The sequence below is a fragment of the Podarcis erhardii genome (assembly GCF_964252035.2).
Source record: "Podarcis erhardii genome assembly, chromosome: 5".
Classification (NCBI taxonomy): domain Eukaryota; kingdom Metazoa; phylum Chordata; class Lepidosauria; order Squamata; family Lacertidae; genus Podarcis; species Podarcis erhardii.
In genome coordinates, this window is record NC_138509.1 from 83,549,756 (window position 1) to 83,574,290 (window position 24,535).

General features: G+C 45.1%; 1 long non-coding RNA gene across 1 annotated transcript; it reads left to right on the forward strand.

The window, feature by feature from the left end:
* The first annotated feature begins 914 nt into the window (after positions 1–914).
* LOC309342390 lies at positions 915–23,119 on the forward strand. Its single transcript, XR_014156765.1, has 3 exons — positions 915–1,033; positions 16,639–16,778; positions 22,228–23,119. It is a non-coding gene; the product is annotated as an uncharacterized lncRNA (long non-coding RNA).
* The last annotated feature ends 1,416 nt before the right edge of the window (positions 23,120–24,535 follow it).

Sequence of the window (24,535 nt, forward strand, 5' to 3'; positions counted from 1 at the left end):
GGAGATGAAAGGAAGACACTAAAATAATAACAGAAAAGATGCTGGTGATAATGTATACATTGGAAGAACATTGGCTTGGTTATTATTTTAAGGGTCTTCCTTCCAGATCCTTGGGGGGGGGGGGGAGTGCGTCTTGCAAATGCAAGCGAGCGACAATGGCAACAAAAACATCGCATCTCTCTCTCTCTCTCTCTCTCTCTCTCTCTCTCTCTCACACACACACACACACACACACACAGTGGCCAAACCCCGCAATCGCGCCTCATCCCTCCGCCAGATCAAGAAGCGAAGGCGCAAAAAACCCAGGAAGGACAGCGAATACCTAAGGAGATCCGAGCGCCGGGCTGGCTGCGAGGCGGAGCTCCCCGGGTCTCCCCGGGCGGCGTGGCTTTCCGGGCCGACGGAGGAGGCACTCTTGCCGAGCTTCTTCCTCTCCTTTCCGGAGCGGCTGCGGCTCGCTGACCCCCATGGCAGGCCGCGGAGCATGCCCCGGGTCCATGTCAGCCTCGCCGACCCGCCGCCTGCATTTCAGCGGCGAGGCGCGCACCCAGGCGCGCGCGCGCCCTCGAGCGCGCACGGAGACACCCTCACGCGCCCCTCCCCAGCCCAACGCGGCTGTCTGCTTCGCCGGTGTAATCCTTTTTCGTCGAGGCGGTTTTCTCTCCCCCACTCAAGTTTTGCCCAGGAGGAGAGAAGCGTCGGGGATCGACGGCGAGGAGAGAGCCAGGAAAAGCGAAGGCGCATCAGAGGAAAGAGCGCCGGGTGCGCGGCGCCCAAGCTGGGCATGGCGCCTCCGAGGCGAAAGCGCACCGCCTCGCTCCAGTAGGGCGCTGCTGCTGCCGCCGCCGCTGCCTTAAGCTTCCCAGAGCAATCGCGTGGCTCCCTCCGAGACGCGGGAAAGGAGGGTTGGGCGAGCCGGATCCCGGGTACCGGATCTTTGGATCACGCATCTGGGCGCCTGGCTTCCTCCACCTCTCTCATCTGTCGGCGAGGAGGGGAAACTCTGCCCGGAGCCTCCTGGAGTCCTCTGGAGGTGGGACATCAGTCTTCAGCTCCTTGCTTTGCTCGCTTGTATCCTTCTCTTCTTGTCTGATGTATCGAGAGAGAGAGAGAGAGAGAGAGAGAGAGAGAGAGAGAGAGAGAGAGAGATGGTACTAGTGGGTGGATCTCTTGTGCGAGGCGCACAGGATAGAGCAGGTCAACTCCTCGTCCCAGCCTCAGGCAGAAAACAACATGGCTTTAAGGAGGAAGGGGAGAGGGAGAGATGCCTCTTTTAAACAGCTGTATTTGAAGAGGGGACCGGGGCGGGGTGGGGAAACCAAAGGAAGCCCGCAGTTTTTGGAGATCTGCTGCAGTTCAGTTGTATGGAGAAGTCAGAGTTCCTCAGGAATCAGAGTTGGGGAGATGGGCTGTTTTTCAGGTAAAACAGCTTCAGGGTTATGGTGGTCTGGGAATGGGAGGACGGAGAGGGCTTCCAGGAATGGGAGGGTGAAGCTCAGAGGCGTCCAAAAGGAGTCACCTGCAGCACACCACAAGTGCCACTTGATGATGATCAGGAATGAAAAATGCACACCCTGGTGACGATGAGAAAATGGGAACCTTCATTTATCTGTGTTGCATAGGGTGTGCCTTGCACCAACTTACTCTGCTCTTGCTCTCTGTTGTCTACGCTGACCACCAGCAGCTCTCCACTTTTCCAAGCAAAGCTTTCCCCTCCTCCCCCCTGCTGAGATAAACCAGAGATTGAACTTCTGAAGAGCCCATTTTTTTGGGGGGGGGGGGACAATGACCCAATGAGATAGTTTAAGGCAGGGAGATGTGACTTCCTCCTCCAGGATGATGATGATGATAATTTATTATTTATACCCCACCCATCTGGCTGAGTTTCCTCAGCCACTCTAGGCGGCTTCCAACAGAATATTAAACTACAATAGTCTATTAAACATTAAATACAATACATAATTTAAATACATTAAATACAATAGTCTATTAAACATTAAAAGCTTCCCTAAACAAGGTTTAGCAACTTGGATTTCCTTGCCACCCATCCCAACTTCAGGGAAACTGGAGGTCCTCTGGATGTTGATGGACTCCAGCGCCAATCATCTCTGAGGGTGGCCCAGGGCTAGTGAGAGTTGGGAGTCCAACACAATTTAGAAAGTTCTAGGTTCCTCATCTGTGAACTAGAGATCCCCTACTGCACAGGCTTTCATAGCCCTGGAATACCTCTACTTGAAACATTTCTTCTTTTTTTCCTGATGCTGTAGGACATCCTTAGCGAACATCAGGAGATGCCTCACCAGTCCATCTAAATTACAGTGTGCAGCTCCTCAGGGTTTGAGACAGGGCCCTTTCCCAGTCAGACTTGGAGATGCCAGGGATTGAGCCTGGGACCTTCTGCATGCTAGGCATGTACTGTCCATCCTTGGCATGCAAGGCATGTGCTCTCCATCTGAGGTGCAGCCCATCCTTGTTGGCAGAATGAACTGGCTCTGATTCCTCTCTTCAAAAGCATAGAATGAATTCTTGGCTTCGCCCATCATTTTAGAACCCACCCCATTCTCTTGACTGTAATTTAACTATTTTTTGCTTTAGCATTGTTGCAACCTATCTTGGGAATTCATGATGAAGCTTGGGTGATGAATCTAAATCAATGGTGTGGGTGGGGTGGTGATAATAGTAACAATAACATAACGCTCAGCAGAATCTTTCACCTTGATCCAAGTTCAGGTTTATGTGCATTCAGTTCTTGGCTGAACAGTATCCACATTTTTGGGCTGTATTCTACCTTGGGCTGTGTCCAGATATCAGCTTGCTGAGATAGTACTGAGGCGAAGCTGGAAATGACTGTGTGTGTGTGTGTGTGTGTGTGTGTGTGGTCCTCTTTTGCAACTATGCCACCAGTTCTGATCCCTGTTCTGCTGAACCAGCACACCTGATACCCAATACCTGAAAGAAAGAAACTGGTTTATCTCTGGAAGCACCAGAACAGTGTGTTTCCCCCCACCCTTTGAATCATATTCCTTTGGAGGCAATGGTATTCCCATTTGTTATGCATTGCAATCACAAAATGGCACAGTCTGAAGCTAACACAGAGGTTGTTATTCCAGAATGTTTAGTGCAGGGTAGATATTTGGTCCTGATTAGTAACATGATTGTTGTTGTTGTTGTTTTGTTTTAACAGGAGCCATCTTTGAATTGAGCTAGGTCTGAAGATATTGGTCATACTCACTAGCTTAGAACAGCATGGGCTGTTTGTAGTGCCATGGTCATTGTTGTGGGCTAGGATTGTGGAGACTTGGGTTCAAATCCCTACTCAGCCCTGAAGTTCAATGGATTAACCTTGGACAAGTTGCTGTTGCTTAGCTTGGCCTACCTTGAATTTTATTGAGAGATGATAGATGACAGATAGATGATAGGTAGATAGAATTGTAAAGTTGGAAGGGACCCTGAGGATCATCTAATCAAACTCCCTGCAATGCAGGAATATGCAGTTGTCCCATATAGGGATTGAACTTGCAACCTTGGCATTATCAGCACCATGCTCTAACCAACTGAGCTGTCCACGACAAGGTGGGTGATGATGAAAGAATCATGTATGCTATATTGAGCTCCTTGGAGGAATGTGGAAATAAATAAGCAAGCAAACTCTCTTATATAAGAGAAGAGTTTCTATATACATTACATTTTAAATCTCTCTCCCTATATATCAGTTTATTATGACATTTATATCCTACCTTACCTGTAAGGAGCTCCAGGTAATAAACACTGCCCTCCCTGTTTTATCCTCACAACATCCCTGCGAGGCTGAGAGAGCAATTGGCCCAAGGTCACTTAGTGAGCTTCATGGTCAAGTGAGAACTGGACCCCTGGTCTGCCAGGTCCCGATCTGACACTCTGACCACTGTGGCACACTGATTGCCATTTGCCTTCATTATCACCTGAGGTCATGAGGGGCGATTTCTGAGTGAATCTCTTGTGGCTCATCCTGAGGGATGGTGAAGAGAAGGACCTGTGTGATTTGGAAGAAACCAGCTCAGATGCATAGCAAGGATGGAGGTCTTTGCATTGAGGGACTATGCTCAGAGCCCAGCAAGAAGTTTGGGAGCCAGGTAGATCCTGAGACCATCAGTTGACTGTCCCAAACATATAGAGCTGCTGTCTATTCCTTGAACCTACATGCTACACTCGCAAGAAGGAAATCCCTGACAGAGGTAAACATAGAACTGAATCTTCCCCTGGTGTACTGCATTACTAACCGTCACCCCATCCCTCTGAGAGTATTTTGTTCCTTATATAATCTCATCAAAAATATTCATGATAAAACAATTGATCCTTGACTATATGAAATAAAATGGTGTGGGTTTTTTTGTGATATTAGGAAACAAAACACACAACTCTAGCATGTATGTCCTTTAGGGTCCTACTGACCTTGAAATATATATTTATTATTATTGATGATGGTGCTGCTAACATAGAATCATGACTGCTGCTGCTTCTTTTTAAAAATAATCTATGCTGTGCTGCCTTTCCAGCCCGTTCATCCATCTATCTGTTGCTGATGTTTAAAAACTATTGATTGCTTTATGGCCACTATTTTTATATTGCTATCAGTTGCCACGAGCCTCAGCAGAGAGAGGGCAGGTTATGAATCTGAATAAATGCCTTGTCTTTCCAGGAAATAAAAGAATACTGACATGGTAAAAATTAGATTAGCAGGAAACCATAATTATCAGCAGATCTCCCTGAGTTGCAGCTGGAAATAGTAACCCTCTTTTGGCAACCTCCCCTCTTAATTATGGTGTTCAGGTGACCCTGCCCAGCCTTCTAAAAGGATCACCTTTGGGCACCCTTTTGCACGAACCAGATAAGGGATCTGGCCTGGGAAGTGCCCCTTTTCTGAGAGCATTATTAGAGCATTGCATTTCCACCGGAGGCCACCATTAGCCTCACTGCAGTCCTCCTTAATGCAGTCGTTTAATGCTCCATTCAATCTGCTCTGTAAAAGCAACTCGTTGCCTTTCCTAACAGGTCCTCCCCTGACACTTCTTTGGGGAAGATCGCCAGGAGAGAGGGAGAGAGGAGTGGGAAGCTCACCACCAAGCAGTGGAGAAGATAAAGCAGCTGAAGGGAGGAAGGAACTATGCCAGGGATGAATCTAGGGAGTGACAAGGTTGGGGCATTTGCAAGCACCCAAAGATCTGCTGGCAGAAGACTGCCTCACTGGTGCTGTTGCTATTAATGCAGGCAGGCTCCACAAGAAGCCCAGTGGCAACGCAATATAGTTCACAAGGTGCATGTCCCACTTCTTAATGTTCTTATTTATTCTTTCTCCAAGGTTCTCAAGGTGTGGTGTCCATGGTTCTCATTTAACCCCCTTCTTGTGAGGTACATGAGGCTGAGAGGCAGTAGCTGACCAAGGTCACCCGGTGAGCTTCATGGCTGGGTAAAGATTGTAATTGTGATCTTTAGGTCCTTGTCCAGCACTCTAGCCACTGCACCATGCTGCTGGATCAGATCAAAGGTTTATTGAGTTTAGCATCCTTCTTCCCACCAGCCAACCTGAGGCCTCCAGGAAGCCCACGGGGCATGAAAGCAATAGGCTTCTCCTACTGTTAATCCTCTACAACTGGTGCTGAGTGGGAAAGGCTCTACACCATTGGGAAATGGTGGACTATCGTGATGGCATGACATGAGGCAAGTTCTTCTAGATGTTTAAGAGATAGGAGTGCAAAACGTGATACAGCCACAGAGGCCATCACCCATTCACCAACTCAGCTAATTTGGTCCTGACTCTCTAATTTGCAAGAACACAGTAGGCCTCTGACCTAGATGCCCTGTCCTCTGACACCAGATATATAGAGGCAGCTTGTAGTTCTTTATTAGAGAGGAACTGGTACTCTGCACATGGCCAGACACTCTCTAGTCATCGTCGTATTACTGCAGATGATCTTTGCATTCAAAATGATTCCACGGCAGACCCTCTTACCCATTCCAGCACTATCTCTCATCAAAAGCGAAGAGAAAACATAGTGAGGTACAACTGTGTTGTCAGATCAGTTCATTGTGTCGAAAGGTGAGCTCAGAAAGAGCCAGAAAAGTCTCTGTTTGGGAAGAAGCAAGCTTCATGCACCCAATGCAGCATTTCAAGGTCTATTTGCATTTCTAATAATACCCACAGCACAAGCATGAGTATGTAGCTTCGCAGGCACGTTCTGTGTGGAGAGAACAGAGTGGGTTCCGTTCAGTGGTGAGATGAGATTCATCTGAGCAGGGGAGCATGTGGCAGTTCCAAGTGGGAGGGTGAAAGATGAGAGAATTGTGAAGCTGATTCATTTGGCGAAGTACAAAGAATTTGGGGGAGCTGCCAGAGGCAACTGGGGCTTTGAGGGCTGGGGCTTTGAGGGCTCTGTTGACCCAACAGGTATGGAGGTCACACCAATTCCCTTATGTAGTGCGGAAAGCGTCATTTCCAAGGTGGTTAGCAGATTCCGGGTTTCTTCCAGATTTCCGTTCAGCAGTTTGAAAAAGTGACTGCATCTTCAACCTGAGGCTTTGTTCCCCTGAAAACAATCCATTGTTCAAATGAAAATCTTGTCACAAGTTGGCTTTGGGGGGAATTTTGGGGTGCTGAGCCATCCTGTATCAGTGTGTAACCGCTATTCGGGTTCTGACCCAACAGGGCTCTTCTCAGCTTCTAATCTAACAGTAATGATAATGATGATGATGATTATGATAACAATAATAATATCCAGCATACAGGATTACCAATGCAAACGTTGAGGGAACATTGACATTCCAACTTTTGAATAATTGCATGTGGCAGCAAAACAATCAGAATAGCAGAGTTCTTGGGCTTTGTACTGTGGTACCTCTGGTTATGTACTTAATTCGTTCCGGAGGTCCGTTCTTAACCTGAAACTGTTCTTAACCTGAGACACCACTTTAGTTAATGGGGCCTCCCACTGCTGCCACGCCGCCGCCGCACAATTTCTGTTCTCATCCTGAAGCAAAGTTCTTAACCCGAGGTACTATTTCTGGGTTAGTGGAGTCTGTAACCTGAAACGTATGTAACCCAAGGTACCACTGTATTTCAGAAATGTGCATTTTGAATAATCAGAAGAATAAGAGAAGGATGAATGAGTGAGGCCCACTTCTAAGGTTCACAGGCAGTTGAATATATGCTTAGAGAGCAGGGCGGAAGAAAGTTCACTGTGCAGAGGGAAGCAGATTGTCAGTTAAAGGCATAACTTAGAGGTAGTACCACATAATGGCAAAGCTCTCCAGGAGTTAAATGGGGACAGAAGCAGTCGCTAGATGAAAACCTCCAGTGGTTTTCATAGGGCATTAATCATGTGATAATGCCTTGGAGTCAGTAGTGACCTGAGCTAGCTTCAAACTACTGAGTAAGAGGTGAAAGGCTTCAAATCTAATTACCAGTCTACTGAGCCATTCATATTTTCTATAGAATATACCACTCATCATCACCATCTTCATTATTGCTACTTTATTTGATAAATATGTTTAAAACCAGGGTAATGTGTCTTTCAATCTATTTCTCATTCTTATTTTAGGGAAGCAATGGTTTCAAAGATGCTATTAGCCATGTTTTGTGAGGATCACAAGGATTGGCAAGGGACCCCAAAGTTCATCCGTCCCCATACTGCCAGCTCTTTGGTTCACAAAGCACAGAAAGGAACCACAGCATAAATAGAATCTGGGTAAACAGCCAATCAGATCTGGAAGGTAATTCTGTCCCTATCCCAACAATGGAAGTCAGTCAACCTCTGTCCCCATAACTCAGTTGTAGAACATAGCTGGTGCTACTAGGGTTGCCATATTTCAAGAGGTCAAAATCTGGACACAATTTAGGGCAATCGCCTGATAGCCCGCTGCCCACACCACAGCCACAGTCCAGATCACCCGTGCCCATGCCTGAACCAGACCCTGGGACGCCAACACCACAGCCAGAGCCTGAACCAGAGCCCAGTTCAACCATGCTAGAGTTTGGGCTGCTGTCACCATCGCCAGAGCCCAGGTTGCCCATGCCAGAGTCCAAACCAGAGCTACCTGTGCATTTACCGGTATATATATATATATATATATATCCAAAATCCAGGACACTTGCTTTAAAATTCTCCCCAGATGGGCATGTAGGACTCCAAAAGAGGATGTGTCTGGGAATTCCCGGATGTATGGCAACCCTTTGCAGCTAGAACCAAGGTCCCAGGATGAAACTCAAGGGAAAGGACTTTAGGCAACAAACACAGGAAAGAGCCCTGCCTATGGACAGCCACTGCAGATCTAGTTGGCTACATGGACTCTGCAGATCACGTTGCCCCAGTGCAAACTGAACTGGGTGAATCAGGAGAAAAATGGAATATGCTCACTGGCTCCATGCCTTTCCGCATTGCAGGGTATACATGCAATCATGCAGACAGAGCCTTGGTGCCCATGTCGAGCTGGATGTGCAAAACAACGGCAGAGCCAGTGGGTACAATACTGCTTGCCCATCCTTTACCCTCTAGTAACACCCAAACGGTTCTAGCATTAGCCAGCTTCAAGTCTTTGTGTGAAAAACTGTTTGTAGGAGGGGCGGGGAACCTCTGTCCTTCAAGTTATAGTTGGACTCCGACTCCCATCAGCCCCAGGCAACATGGCCAATGGGAACTGCAGTCCAACCAGTAACAGACGGTGCAGTGGTGGGGTTGGCACTCTCTTCCCAACAACTGAGTCACTGTTACTTACTGGGAAGAAGGAGGGGAAGGGTGAGGTGGTGCAAATGGTTGGCACAGTGCAAATAGGCTGGCAGAGCCAATCTGATGCCCCTGCTGGAGTGTTTGCACCACACCGACCTGCCTGCTGTCCCCCTCTCTCCTTCCGAATAAGCAACAGTAGCTCAGCTGTTAGAAGGTCAGGTGAGCATCAGTGCTCCACCACAACATCTACTCCTGAGTGCAACAAGATCTGGCAAGCTGCAGGTCTCCCATCAATTGCCTACAGGGACTTCCCAAGGTAAAAGGTATTGGTCCAAGTTCATACAACACAGCTTCTTGTCACTTGAGTTTAATTCATATGTTGCTACTGGTTGTTTCTGAAAGGAGAGCAGGAATGACACCTTCCATTTCACAGGAGTAATGCACACAAGGGTCAGAATGTGAACTTATAGTAGATCATGAATCCAGCACCCCAGAAATATTAGGCTGGGATCCAGCCTACCACCTGCTGTCAACTCTAGTAAAAGGATGGAGCTACAGGATAACCAGCCAGAGCAGCAGAGAAGTGTCTTGAACAGTTAATAAGAAATTGCACAATGCACACCTATAAAATTCCAGGTCATGCTCCTTCTCTTCCCATGTTTTCCCGCCTTGCTCCTATTCCATGCCATGGACCAACCTCCCCATTACCCTAAGGTTACCAGATTTTTTTCAATGAATCTGGGGACACTTTTCAACTTCCTATTAAATGGTTGGATTTTGTCAGGGGACTGATTTGTAAATCCGGGGACTGTCCCAGGGAAACAGGGATGTCTGGTAACCTTACCTTACCCCATTGCCAGGATCTTCATGCACTTGGTAGGAGGAGTTGGGTCTGCCCAAGAGCATCTATCCTATCATGGAGTACCCGGGTGGTACATTGAGTTTTCAAACTGGTACTGAACCTCTATTGGGGATGCTGGTGTAGGAACTAATCGAACAATCCAGGCCAGTGGTTTTTTTTTAACCTTAGGGCCTCAAAAGTTGTTGTGCTATAGCTCTCATCCTCCCCAGGGATGATGGAAGATGTAGGTCAACATCATCTGGAAAGGTCATAAAAGTTGAAGAATACTGATCCAGGGTACCTCCTGGCCAAACGGAAGCAGCTTTTCAATAGCAGCTCTGGTCCAGCAGTAAGGTGTGAACTGGCCTAGTTCCTTATGTGCCCACAGGGAATGCAGTTGGCGAACTTACACATTGCTTGAAAATTGTGCTCTTAGCATCACATGTGAAACCATTGCCTTGAACGTCACGGTTCTGAAGAGGGGCTGTTTCTGCCAGCTTTATCCTCATTTCCCTCTATCTTTTCATCAAGCTTCACCTCACTGAGGCCTAGCGCTGGACTTCCCTGCAGTGTGCTTTATTGTGCCACCATGCATAACTCAAAGCTCTTTTTCTGCTCCGCATAGTCTTAACGCCGCAGGAATTCATTAAAATTCTCTTCCACACTCTTCCCCCGATCTGGGTCAATCCCTTTGCCTGACAGGTGATCATCTCTTAATGCTCCACAAATGCTCACCTAGACATTATCCTGAAGGCATTTCTTTTTTGTCCAGGTCATTCTCTCATGGCCTGATCCTTCAAGCTGCAATGCTGGCACATCAGGGTGAATCTGCACGGCTGGGTCTCCTGCTTCCAGTCTGAGAGAAGGAGTCTTAAGCAAGATACAGTACACAGCCTAGTAGAATCCTAGGTTAACGCAGCATCTTGGACTGCAGGTATAGGATAACCAATATTATGTCCATCAGTGATGTCCATTGTGAGCTGTCGCTTATGCAAAGATCAGAGGTTCTGTAAATGTCAATCTGATTCTCAAAAGAAAGCCCAATGTCGGTGAGGCCTAGAAGCATTTTGGCTGGCCACAGTGCAATGTCACGGTCTGTGGTGGTTGCCTTGACACTGTGGGTCAGCCAAGAAGCAATGTATCTTGTCTCCTGATCCAAACCACTGATATGTGCCATTTTTACTCAAAGTTAAAAAGGGGGGGGGGAGCAATCTAATGGTACAAGTTCAGTGGCAAGCAAAGAGCAAAATCTAGTCCTGGAGGTCTTACAAAACAAAGAAGTCTGGCCCAGGAGTAAGGATCAAGGTTCAGGGGTGTGAGATTAGTAGAGTTCCAAGACTGCTCAGGAGCTGTGATGTTGTTCCAACAAGTTACCATGCTTACCCACCCAACCTTTAAGCAGAGGTGGAGAATTTCCAGTTATTTCCCAGTGGGAATTCCTGGCCTGCAGGTGGATGCTATGTCTAGTGGATTGAATCTCTTGATGTGCCACCTCTCCCTGGAAGACGGCACTGGATCCTCCTTGCTGTCTGGATCCTCCTCTGGGAGAAGAAGCATCCTCAGGGTTTCCTGCTTGGGAAACTGAAGGGATGGGGCTTCACCAAAAGGGCTTGGTTCCGTAATATCCATCCTTCCTCCTCCTCCTCCTCCTCCTCCTCCTCCTCCTCCTCCTCCTCCTCCTCCAGTTCCTTCCACTCCTGGTCAGAATCAAGAGTGGTCAGAGGAAACAGTGATGCCACATGGCATGATGTAGCACAGAACTGAGCACATGATGAGTCACTACCCCTTCATCAGGCCTTTTGCATTCTGTCTTTTGTTCTCAGGATGCATTCAGACAACCAGGCTTCCCCCGCTCTGTACTGCATATGGGGCATGTTGAATATTAAAACTTCCAAATTCAAAAAATGAGGGGTGCTAAAAAAAGTTGTAATGTGACTTGGGAATTCAAAATATATATTGGTTAAATTAATATAATTACGTTTTGCTTGGTAAGTAAAACATGTGTAAAATTGCATAGAAATCGTGTCAAAATGATTGCCAAGTACTTACTATTATTGTTAAGAATGATCTGACATATTCAGAAGGTAAATTAAAATTCTTTGGTTTTCCAGGAACAGTTTATGTGCTTTTTAATCAAACGTAGACTTACCAACCTAATTGTTGTTCAGTCACTAAAATAATGATAGCAGATTTGAATTCTTTATACCCCAAAACATTTTTTTAAGACCCTTCACTGAATAAATTTGCAAAAAGTAATGTTCACCCTCTAAAATTACTAAATTACCCCTGTCACGCTACATCTTACTGGGAATGCATGAAAGTCTGGTTTTGAAGAGAAAAGCTCACAGCTGCTTTCCTTCTCCCTGATCTTTTTTACTCCCATACTGTGCTAAGGTAAACAAAAATTTGGTTTTGCTAGTTTTGTTATGTGAATGGTGCCATGGACCCGCTGGGTGGGTTACACAGACTCCCTGGGGTCTGCGGACCACCAATTGGGAACCACTGTTCTAAACAATTGCTTACACAGATAGTGATTTGCCTATTTTGGAAATATATAAAGAAAAAAGTCAAAGAGAGGGGGTCTCAGGCATGGGCCCCAAATGTAGCGCCCAGGTCCCTCTATCTGGCCCCTTGGACTGTACTCAGGCCCCAGGTGCTCTTTAGCCACACCCCTCATGTCACACCCTTCACCAGCCCAGCTTTGCACACTGCTTTTCCCCAGACTGAAATGCATTCTTGAACTCTGGTAATACCTCTTAGTTGCCTGGACAGAGGATAGAGGGCCATGTGTGAGTGCGTGTGGAAACTAGTTTTGTATACAAAATTGACATTCATTGCTTTGCCCACTTTTTGCCTCTGGCCCTGCCCAGATGTGGCTGCCAGAAGTTCCAGATGGGAACTCAAGTTGAGTTTTCCTCAACACAAGAACCACACACACACACACACACAAAACATAGGGTGTGTTATTTGGGTCAGTCAGTAAGTGCAGACGAAGAATGCTGAAGGAGAAACTCTCAAAGGAGCTAATTCTTCTGTGAGAAGGGTGTGTTGGGAACTCAGTGTTGATTTTCATGGAAGAAGCTGCTGTTCCGTTCTGATAATGCCTTCTCGTGTCACCCAATGAGTCTACTCACATGAATCAGTTGCTACTCACATGAATCAGTTATTTCTGAACAGCTGACTCAAGGAATGTTTGAACTGGCTTCTCAGATGGCAACAGTATTGACATTTGCCTGCTTCAAAAAACGATTTCTGACTTGCCAACGGCAAACACAATGACCAGTATCTTATGTCTGGTCTTATGCCTTATGTTATACTTGCCATAAGGATTAATTTGGCCCTGAGTGTCTCTTCTGTCGTGTTATGTTTATGGATTGAAATTTTCCCTGAAACACTAGCCCTATCATTACTTACTTGGATACATACATCTGTGCCCGTTTGCTTCAAGGAGACCCACTTCCATTGTTCTACATATTGTCTCTCAGTCCCGAGGGAAAAAAATCTGTTACAAACATAAATCTGTTGGTTGGGTGTCCCGTCCCCCCCCCTCACTTCTTTTTCTTCCATTAGCTCATTTATCACATGGAGCAGGTTTTAAATTTATCCAAAATGCTCCCACGAGTAACATTCTCTCAGAATCTGACTCACTGTGTTCCAGCTGAAACAGACCCAGCTCAGAAAGCAGCAAAGATGGCTTCATTGCCACCAGTTCAACACACACAAAAGTAAATGGGCAACATTTGGGCCTATGGAGAAAAGGTGGGAGCTTTCAAGCAAAGCAAGGAACAGCTACCTGGCCCCTGTGGTGATACCAGGAGGAAGGGCCCTACCATTAGGCAGAAGGAGGGAGCTGGTTTTGGGTGACCTGATAGGGGTAGCAAATGGTTGTTGTTTAATTTATTATTACCATAGTATTATTATTTACTTCCAGAGTGAGGCACTTGTGGGATTTTCTTTCTTAGGTGCCAAAACACCTCGGACATCTTAGTGTACAAAGGTAGCTATGCAAACACGTGCTATCCCATTTTGGGGGGTAATCTAGCATCATGGCACAAGAAAAGTATCAAATTCTATCTGTCTGACATTAACCTGGAAGTAACTGCAAGGGTGGCTGAGTTTTTGTCAATAGTATCTCTTAGAGTGGTGAATGGCACTATTTAGCGGGAAGAAACTCCAATGAAAATCCTCATTATTACATGTTTTACATGGCTGTTTTTGTATATATTTTAAAGTTTTATACATGGATGTTTTATGATGGCCTATATTCATAATGCCTAATAAAGCTTTGGCGAAGTAAGTATCTTCGTGTACAAAACACCTTGTTTTGGGGGAGAGGGACCTCCATTTGCTATTCTGCCTCAGGCAGCAAAGCTTCATGGGCATAAAAAACAACAGCTAAAGCAAATGTGTGGATACAACACATTTTGGATGGTGGGGTGGAGGGAACAAGACTCAGCGAACCTCAAAGTACTGATATAAGAGATTTCCAAACTGTAAGATAAACACAGTATATTTTAGATATTTTTTTTACTGTGGTTGCTCTATTTTAAAGGTAAAGATAAAGGGCCCCTTGACCATTATGTCCAGTCGTGGACGACTCTGGGGTTGCAGCGCTCATCTCGCTTTATTGGCCAAGGGAGCCGGCGTACAGCTTCCGGGTCATGTGGCCAGCATGACTAAGCAGCTTCTGGCGAACCAGAGCACCCACCAGAGCGGCACCTATTTATCTACTTGCACTTTGACGTGCTTTCGAACTGCTAGGTTGGCAGGAGCAGGGACTGAGCAACGGGAGCTCACCCCGTCACGGGGATTCGAACCGCCAACCTTCTGATCAGCAAGTCCTAGGCTCTGTGGTTTAACCCACAGTGCCACCCGCATCCCTTGCTCTATTTTAAAATGCCACAATTTCAATAGAAATGTTATCACCACAGGATCTCTTCTTGCCCCTGTGATTTTTGGAAGAAAAGGAAACTGACATTGGCATTCATGCTTAGTTCATAGGCCCATATAAGTGTTTATAATGCAGGGAAAGTAGCTTCTTCACTGGCCTGCTTGTTGCCATCCTTGGTCCTCACCAACCTTCTGATAGTCTTCTACCCTTATCCTGGCAGGCTCCTAGCTGGAACTGCCAAGTACCATCCTTAAGTCACCAGGCTCCCATCTCCAAAATTATTGGAACAACCACGTTGAAGCTAAGCAGGTCTAGGTCTGGTCATTGTGTGGATTGGAGCCTGCCTGGAAATCCCATGATTTTCTTTATGAAAGGAAGTTAGGATTGTTGGTGATATGCAGTGTCCCGTGCACAGCGGAAGGATGAGGAGTACGTGCCACATACTCTAAGTTGCTTTATTTACACTTCAAAGCTGGTAGATTACAGAAAAACATCTTGCCTCTGCCGGAGCAGAGAAAAGCATCCTCTCTCCTCTAAAGCACGGAGAGAAAAAAACACACACTGAACTGCAAAGAACAGTGAAAAACAGGAAACCAGTGTACGTCACATCCAGTCTCCCTTTCCCGTGGGAAAACTCCCAACAGCAATTGACTGTGGAATGTAAACATTGTCTTGTGACAAGCATTTCGCTGCACAGTGAAGAGAGCAGAAACCAACAAGGATAAGGAAGAGGAAGACATAAGTAAAGAAAGTCAAGCCAGCCTTGGGCACTGAATGTGGTTTGATGTAGAGATGCTCTGTACTCTTGCTACAGGCAACCAGCCTACATTTTCATTCTTTTCTATTGGGACAACTTAAGTACCAGATCAGGGACACGGGTGGCGCTGTGTGTTAAACCACAGAGCCTAGGACTTGCCGATCAGAACGTCGGTGGTTCGAATCCCCACGACGGGGTGAGCTCCTGTTGCTCGGTCCCTGCTCCTGCCAACCTAGCAGTTTGAAAGCACATCAAGTGCATGTAGATAAATAGGTACTGCTCCAGCAGGAAGGTAAATGGTGTTTCTGTGTGCTTCAGAAGAGGCTTAGTCATGCTGGCCACATGACCCGGAAGCTGTACGCCGGCTCCCTCGGCCAACAAAGCGAGTCGGTCATGACTGGACCTAATGGTCAGGGGTCCCTTTACCTTTTTAAGTACCAGATTATAACACTTCTGTCCACCCTGGGCAATCACATTTCCTTACTCATACGGTTCAAGTATATCCTGCATTTGGTCCTTGTGTGAACATCTCATTGACCTTTATAAGGGTGATACATTGCCATGGCTATGCAGGCGCAACTCTTTTTGATGGGAAAATTAGTTTTGTGTGTAGATCAAAGGCAGAAATAATTCCCTCAGGGAATGATCAGGCATCTTCCCATCAGAGCTGCAGAAACTTCCTCTGTTACAGGGCACAAATTTAGTCTCCCGTTGCTGTTATCCTTCACAGACATTACTGAAGCTGGCTTGCAGTGTTCAGCATTGGCCTCAAAGATACAACCTCTTTTTAATGCCTTTAAGGAGTCCCCCCCACACACACACATATAGCATGGGAAGCTCTTGAGCCCAGTTCAAAAACTGAAAGGAGCTTTTCCTCTAGCTAAACCCTTTCCCCTTTGCCCCCCCCCCACTGTTTCTGTTGTTTCAGTGTGACTAAAATCCATGCTCTAACTACCTTCATTAAAGGGTGTTAAAAGAGGTAACGAGTTTGGCCTCAGTGGGCTCATGGCTGTGCCCTCTTCTTGAATTCAAGGGCACACACATGAGCTCTCTGCAGCCAAATGAGTTATTCCTTTTAATGCCCTTTAATGATTTTATGATTGATTAGAAGCACACATATCATTTTGATGTAATACTGTTGTACTCCCAGCCGTCAAGGTAGCTGAAGGGCAGTGAATCGCCCACCACTAATACACACACACACACACACACACCCCTCTGCTCCCACACACCCGTCGTGCAGGCCTCTGTGTGAAGTGGGCATCATTTTCCGCAAGAACTAAAGGCACAAATTTCACAATTTTCTGGGAGAGAAAATGATCTCTGGAAAAGTCACTAAAAAAAACCAACAGATCATGAAAAAAAAATACAACCACATACGAAACTACCTGTATTGTTGGAGCTGGTTTAGAAAACACACACAAACACACACTCATATTTCCTTTTCCAGGAACAGAGCTTGGCTGTCCCTTCACTTGAGTTACTACTGGAAATCTTCCCATACCCAACAGTGAAAGTTAATTGCCTGGCGGACCTCAAACAGAAACTTACCAAAAGTGAACAATTCAAAGGATGGGGAATTTGGATAAGGTAAGTTCTAAACCTCATCCAAAGAGCAACCTGGATGTTTGCTCAGGATTCCCGACAAATTCAGCAGCCCTCATTTCCAGTACTTAATCCTACACAATCATAGCAGGTCCCGTTCACACACAAGAGGGAGATATCACCAGAAGTACAAAATGTATTTTTAGACAGAAAACAAAAAGAGCATTATAACTCCAACAATGCACAAGGAATCTTGGACTAGTCAGAGGCAGATTTACGGGAGTGCAATTGGTTTGGTCACACTGGGTGTGGAGCCTGGGGACGCTGTGGAGATGCCACAACTATGATTTAAGAAGGAGTGCGAGTGTCAAGGGGGTGCTGAATTTTGGCAACACATAGGGTGGCAGTGAAATCGGAGACCCCACAGTCCACTACTAGATTAGTCCCTGCCCCAACTCCTCAGGGGATAAGGAAGAGATACTCACACCATGCTATCAAATATATGTAGCTTCCTCACAACTTTCTTTCAGTAACTTGTTTTTTTTAAAAAAATAAAAAATACAAACAAATGCAAAATATATTGTTCCCCAGAAACTATCACCCAAAACAGCCCACTTTGTGTCAGGATCACCTATGTATACATTTCCATGTGCCGAAGAGTGTTGATCATTGCAAAGCAATATTTAGCCTTTAAGAGAGATTGCTCCCCAATAAATTAATCAAACTGTCCTCAATCCCTTCTTCTTTTCATTTCCCCTAATTGGGTTTCTTGCTGTCTAAGTAATCAATTAGGCCCTGTGTTTATTCACCCTCAACAATTATTCTCTCTGCATTAGGGATTGAAATAAACACACTCCTCTAATTTCTCTTTACAAAGCGAGCATTTCCGCAGAGGTCAGTCAAAGCTAGTCGTTAATCAGTCTTTCAGTAAACACACTCATGTCATTCAAATAATAATGATCTATAAAAGAAACTGGAACCAGTCCAAGCATACCTCTTCACACCACAACATTAGACATCTTAACAGCTTACTTAACAACAGTTGTTGCTAACGAGTTCCAATGTATTAATATATAAACACAGCAGCATATTGTATTATAAAATTTTTAATAATCTCCACATTTCGCAAACACTTGTGATGTATTAAATATTAGAACTTCTAAAAGAATAGTGTTGATTTTATGATCAGAAACTAAGGCAGTGTGCAGACGGAGAAACTACGTGAGTGACTGACGTGCTCTCTCCTCCTGGTTTTGAGTCTGAAAACCACAACTTTCATTCATTTGTGACTTATATCCCACTTTCTCCCACGAGCTCAACTTTTATCTTTACAACAACCCTGTGAGGTAGGTCTGGCTGAGAGACAGTGACTGCCTGAGATGACCCAGAGAGCTTCATGGCTGAGTGGGGATTCAAACTCTGGTCTCCCAGGTCCTAGTTTGACACCCTAACCCCTACACTGCAGCATGTAATGAAGGAGATGGGTGGCTTTGGGTCATGGTGGGCAGACAGTAGATTGCTATCCTCTGCTGAAAGAAAGCTGGGTGGGAACCCCAAATGTATTTTCGTGTGAAAGGACGGTGAGCTCGGTTCTGAAACGGAAAAAATAAATAAATCTTGAGCTAAGATAAGGTGTCCTGTTCCTTTTTTCGAAGTGTATTATCTTAGCAAGCGCTGCATCATTGTTAATGTGTGGGACATAAATGAGGAATGAAATAATAAAATAATATGTGCCCCTTGGCACAAGCTGCTGGTCTGTCCCAGGGCAGAACATGCAGCATCAATTGTATATGCACCCAAAAGACAGATGGGAGAACCTGTGACCCTTCAGATGCAGTTGGACCCCATCTCCCAGCACAGCCAGCCAGCATGGCCTGTAGACAAGGATGATGGGAGTTGTAGTCCAACAAATTCTAGAGACCTGCAGCTGCCCCATCCCTGACTTAAAGTGTGCAGTTTGTTTGAAAACAGTTGGAGTGGAGAAATTGTTTTATATGTGGATGTGCACATTGTGTAGCACCTGAGGACTGAATTTGGTCCTCCAAGTGTCTTTGTCCAGCCCTTGAACCTCTCCACAGGACACCGCATATCCTTTGCCCACACCCTCCTTGAATGCTTTTACCTGGTAGTTTTGTGTTTGCTAGCATGGAGAAGTGTGTGTGTTGAAACCTCCAACTGTGTGGCTGGAATATTGCTTGATGTAAGAGTCACATCCCTTGTTCTGCCCATTTTTGCCTGGCCCCACCCACCATTTGCAAAGTGGCCCCTGGAAAGTGGCCCGCCAGGAAATGTGGCCCTCGTTCCGGAAAAGGGTCTGAGGCATTCTGTGGCACAAAACCGAATATTCAACCTTTACCATTGAACCATCAGCATATGCTGGCTTGCCCAAAGTGTATTAGGCGATGAACTGACAAACTCTTTCTGAGCCTGCTCAATGAGTTTCGCACAAAGGAGGTTTAAAGTATTATCCGATTGAAATTGGAGCACCCATTTTGTACATGTTTTAAGCAAGTTGGAAGGCAGTGCAGAATGAAGCGCGCTGGGGTGTGCTTGATAAAACGAACAAAGGATTGTTTTATTTCCTGGTTTTCATTTGCAGTTAAAAACAGCCTTGTGATGTTTTGAGTTTCTTTTCAGTTTCACCCAGATTGCTTGGATGCATGTAAAGAAGTGGAGGAGCGCATCAAAACAGATCGGTGCAAAACAATGCAGTCCCGTTTTCATAGCAATAATTAATGTTTTATCTCATGCAGTTTTACGAATTATCCCTATAAAGCACATTTAGGGAAAGCAGCTTACAGAGCTTTGAGGGCACATTAATCCAGGAGACTTTTCATTGAAATACAGAAAAAAACCACAAAGTCATATCATGGTAAACCTAATCGAAGCAGATTTGTAACAATACAACCGCAAACTTCAAGTATCTCAAACATACTAAGTTGATTTGGAATGATGGATTTGCCGTCACAGAAACAGAACTGTTGGCAAATTATTTGCCTTCTCCCTGTTGTCTCAAAGCTGAGGGTTTCTAAAAGAATTGGTGCGGGGGGAGAACTATAGAGTCATTGCCAGCAGTCCTTCTTTTCCTAAGGGTTCATTCAGATAAACATTTATCATGGATTAATACAATCTTAAAACTCATGTTAAACTCTAGATTGAGATAATACCAAGGGCCAACTGGGAGGAAAGCAAAAATTAATGATCTTCTTTTAGGCCTGCATGACCTCCAAAGGACCCATCAACCTTTCTGCTCTTATCTTAAATCCTCTTTGATTGATCACCTTGACCAGAATCCCATTGCCCTAGAACAGCTTTCCTCAATGTGGTACTCTCCCGATTATTTTGGACTACAACTCCCATGTTGCCTGACACCCTGTGCAAGCTGGTGGGACATGTAGTTTTCAAGGGCACTATGTTGGGGGAAGGCTGCTTTAGAACACAGCAACCTTGAACATATCTGTTCTGTTCTTCTCTCTAAAATTGATTGGTTGTGTTTGACAAGGAAATCCTCTCATCCTACAGTTACGTGCCCATGTAGACAGGTACAGCTCATGAATTTAACTCTGATTAAACTGATAGGGCTTATAGATAGAACATATAGATAGAGTTTATACTGTTCAGGCTTCTTTATATAGCAAAGCCAAAACTTTGTTACTTCATATTTGAGAGCATCCTTCCAGACTGATGGGTTGTTGTTTTTTTGCAAGTGTATTCTACAACATGTCATTGGCACAGGTAAAAGGTAAAAAAGGTAAAGGACCCCTGGATAGTTAAGTCCAGTCAAAGGCGACTATGGGATTGTGGTGCTCATTTTGCTTTCAGGCCAAAGGAGCTGGCGTTTGTCCACAGACAGCTTTCCGGGTCACGTGGCCAGCATGACTAAACCGCTTCTAGCACAACAGAACACCTTGATGGAAACCAGAGCGCACGGAAATGCTGTTTACCTTCCCGCCGCAGTGGTACCTATTTATCTACTTGCACTGGTGTGCTTTTGAACTGCTAGGTTGGCAGGAGCTGCGACAGAGCAACAGGAGCTCACCCCATTGAATGGATTCAAACTGCCAACCTTCAGATCAGGAAGCTCAAGAGGCTCAGTGGTTTAGACCACAGCGCCACCATGCATTAGTCGTTGGTTCATACTGGACCAAGCACTCATCATTCTGCTACATTAGTTGTTCTGCAATGTCACTCTCTCTGGAGCAGCACTTTTCCCCAATAGCACAAGAAATGTGAAGCACTACACCACTCCAGAACATTTGTGGTATAAATACTTCCATGATTTCAGCAGGCAATTATGAACATGCAGTTGGATGAACAATGTCCCAGGGTGTGTTTGTTATATGCATTTAAGGTAAAGCTTCCTGTAAGTAGAGATATAGGGATGTACATTTATTTTGCAATGAATAGCAGAATGAAGTGGGGCCCATTTGGTCCATTCCCCTCTAATTTATGATTAAGAAAGAAGCATTGGATACAAAAGGAAACTGGTAGAGCAGACACTGGCAGTCACTCCTGGCAGCCGACATTTATTTCCCCCCATAATGCTCCAGTGTAGTGTCATTCCAGGGCATTTGGAGAAAGGAATGACACCCAAGAAAAATATTGCACCCCACAGGTAAGCTGATCTTTGAGGTGACCACCAGTTCTTCCATCAAAATAAAGTCCCAAAGCAATGTTGTGCTTCACATGCAAAAATCAAAAATGGGAAAAACAAAATGGCAGCCACCATTGGGGATGGGAGAGCTTATTATTATTATTATTATTATTATTATTATTATTATTATTATTATTATTATTTCAGATTTAAAGGCAAAACTACCAAATTCACTCTTTCCAATACAATGCACAAATTGCAACACAAACATCCTTTTAAAAAAATCACACTTCTCCAAAATATAAAGCATTTCTCAAGTCAAGTAATGTGTATAAAAATGCATATACAATGTAATTATGCATAAAATGCATATTTTTTTTTTTTGTGAAACCAGCATAGGAAAATTACATAGTATTAGGGAAGGTTGCCTTTCCAAACCAAAAAAGGAATATTTGGGAAACCCATGTTAAAATATCTATCGATTTTCACGAGGATTTTTTTTTTAAGATACTGAGACTGGTAACAGTGGTAACAGTGGTAACGCTTACATTTGTGTGCAGACCCCCACAGAGAAGATCAGAACATAGGGAAGAAAGAAGTGTGATTTCATAACATTCAAGACACACTAATTTAGCTCAGCTGAAATTTGCTCCTCGATGCAAAAAATCTTTGTTTCCCAAATATTTACCAATTAAACATCTTTGTGAGGGCCTCCAGCAGAGATCTGTGATGAGGTACAGAGCTGCTGAATGCACTCAGTTACACCATGCACACTACAGAATCTGCTTTGCATGGGTTGATTTTTAATCTAAACTGAGAACTCAAGCTTCCCACCCACTGAAGAAGCTGATGAATCTCATATTCTGTCATAATAACTGGCCTTGGTTTCATTTTCTGCAGAGGCCTGCAGGTTCCCCCAGATGGCGCTTTCATGTCCTATTCTCTCAGTGCAGAGATTGGCCGGCAACCAGGAAAAGGTTACAGCTAGTAGAGGAATTCATGCTTTTGAGGATCAAAGAAGGCTGTTCCCAACAAAGCGGCAGTGACAGCAGCCGCTCAGAATGACTCACATTTTTTCTCACTTTTGAAAAGAGGATTGCAGCCAAGGGAACAGCTAGATGATTGGCCTGCACCCCAACGAGAGAAGGTTATTGCTGTTTTCTTCCGCTCATCTGCATCTGATTCCAGGAACTTTTCCTAGCCTTACATAATATTGTCCCCCCACCTCTGCAAGAACATTTTGCTAGTACAGTGGTACCTCGGGTTACATACACTTCAGGTTACAGACTCCGCTAACCCAGAAATAGTGCTTCAGGTTAAGAACTTTGCTTCAGGATGAGAACAGAAATCGTGCTCTGGCGGTGCGGCGGCAGCAGGAGGCCCCATTAGCTAAAGTGGTGCTTCAGGTTAAGAACAGTTTCAGGTTAAGAACGGACCTCTGGAACGAATTAAGTACTTAACCTGAGGTACCACTGTACAGGCAGGAGAGGAGCTGTGTGATATACTGTACAGTATGAAGCATAGAATCGTAGAACTGTAGACTTGGGAGGGATCTTGTGAGCCATTTAGTCCAACCCCCTGCAATGCAGGAATCTTAACACATGGCTCCCCTTCCAGTTTGAAACCCTATGGGATCCTGCTTAGCTTTGCAAATGTGCTAGCAGTTTTATAGCTATACAACAGGCGAGAGGGAAGAAAAACTGTGTTTCAGGAAACATTTCTAGTGGGGCAGAGCCTCCCCAAATGCCCTTCCCTCTTTCGGAACTGTATTAAGAAATAGCACTGTCGGTGCCTAGTTGTTGTTGTTGTTGTTGTTTAGTCATTTAGTCGTGTCTGACTCTTCGTGACCCCATGGACCAGAGAACACCAGGCACTCTTTTCTTCCACTGCCTCCCGCAGTTTGGTCAAACTCATGTTCGTAGCTTCGAGAACACTGTTCAACCATCTCGTCCTCGCTCATCCCCTTCTCCTTGTGCCCTCCATCTTTCCCAACATCAGGGTCTTTTCCAGGGAGTATTCTCTTCTCATGAGGTGGCCAAAGTATTGGAGCCTCAGCTTCACGATCTGTCCTTCCAGTGAGCACTCAGGGCTGATTTCCTTAAGAATGGATAGGTTTGATCTTCTTGCAGTCCATGGGACTCTCAAGAGTCTCCTCCAGCACCATAATTCAAAAGCATCAATTCTTCGGTGATCAGCCTTCTTTATGGTCTAGCTCTCACTTCCATACATCACTAGTTGCCTAGTTACCATATTTTTTGCTCTATAAGACTCACTTTTTCCCCTCCTAAAAAGTATGGGGAAATGTGTGTGCGTCTTATGGAGCGAATGCAGGCTGTGCAGCTATCCCAGAAGCCAGAACAGCAAGAGGGATTGCTGCTTTCACTGCACAGCGATCTCTCTTGCTGTTCTGGCTTCTGAGATTCAGAATATATATATTTTTTTGTTTTCCTCCTTCAAAAACTAGGTGCGTCTTGTGGTCTAGTGCGTCTTATAGAGCAAAAAATACGGTAGTTTTTCAATAGAACAGACTATTAAGGAATGCATAAATCAGGAGTGTAGGGGGGACCTGTGACCCTCAAGATGCTGCTGAGGTGCTACTCCTGTTGTACCTTGTCCACACTTCTGCTTCTCCCGCCGCTTCTCCCTGAGTAAACCTGCTCTTTACTACTGAATCAGAGCAAACGTCAATCAGGTTTCCTGTGGGTTTTGACGTTTGCTCTGACTCAGCAGTAAAGAGCAGGTTTTCCTGGGGAAAGTAGTTGGGAAAATGGAAAAACCACTCAGACCCAGAAAGATTGGACATGTGGAAAATTGCTCAGACCCATTCTTCCTAGCTGCATACCCTCCAACAACTCTCTGATAAAAATACAGATCTCCTATCTAGTAGTAGTAGTAGTAGTTATTTTACTATTTATACCCCGCCCATCTGACTGGGTTACCCCAGCTACTCTGGGCAGCTTCCAACTTATATAAAAACATAATAAAACATTAAGCATTAAAAAATTGCTATACAGGACTGCCTTCAGATGTCTTCTGAAGGTTGTATAGATACTTATCTCCTTGACAGGGGTCGCATAACTCCATACACTCCAACCTTTATCCAACGAAAATAGGGACGTCCTACCATATCATGCAACATTTTTTCGATGAAACTAGGGGCGTCCTACGGAAAAATGGGACATTCCGGGATCAAATCAGAAACTGGGTT